Consider the following 893-nt stretch of genomic DNA (forward strand, 5'->3'; position numbering starts at 1 on the left):
GGGGGGGGGGGGGGGGGGCTGCAGTTTAATCACCACGAGAGGGAGGGCGTCGCCGTGGACAGAGCGCCACCGCGCACCCGCAGGGGGGATCATCGGGGAAGGGGATCAGCGCGCCGCTTAAGTCACGTCAAGTGCGCGACCGGAGTCCCACCCGCCTCCCGGCGGCCGCGGGCTCCAGGTGTCGGCTTCCATTCTTCCAGGTGGCTTTGAGAAATCATCTAGATATCCCAGTGGCTTACCAGGGGATGGCCTCGAGGCGCGGGGGAGGCCCGCGCGTTACACTACAAACGCCGCCCACCCCACCCCTCCTCGCTCGCCCCCCTGCCCGCGGGGCCCGGGGAGCCCGACTGGAGGGAGCCGCGCCTCCAGGTGCTGCTGGGCCTTCCCTTCCGCTCCCCTGGGAGCCGCCCCGGGGCGCGTTCCGGAACACGGCGCCCACCGCGGGAGCCTCGGTAGGAACAGGAGGAGCACTCGCCCCGAGCATCAGCGGGATTACCACTATGAATACCACCACCGTTTACAAAATGAAAAGCGGCCCACAGGGTATTAGGGCGTGTCCTCCTAGTGACTTGACTAGGCTTCCTCGCGTCCAAAAACAAATGATGTGACCCTTGTGGGATGTCTTTGCTTCTCACCCGTTGGGGAGATTTCGTACGCGAGTCCTGTGCCCAGTCGATGCCCGTTCATCGCCGCATCATCGCTATGGCTGTAATGCAGATTTGTTTTTGTTTTTATTTCCTCCCCACAAAGCTGCCCGCACACCCTTGGTCTACGGTCGGGCCCTGCTCTTCCCGTGCCACAACTCCGCCCTCCCTTTTCTTCGAGACGTTTTCATTAGTTCAGCTTTGGCCGCGCTGCCTCTCGGACCCCGCAGGAGGAGGGGGAGGGGGGGG

Source organism: Frankliniella occidentalis, unplaced genomic scaffold (genome assembly GCF_000697945.3).
Source record: "Frankliniella occidentalis isolate FOCC.00 unplaced genomic scaffold, Focc_3.1 Scaffold279, whole genome shotgun sequence".
Taxonomy (NCBI): Eukaryota; Metazoa; Arthropoda; class Insecta; order Thysanoptera; family Thripidae; genus Frankliniella; species Frankliniella occidentalis.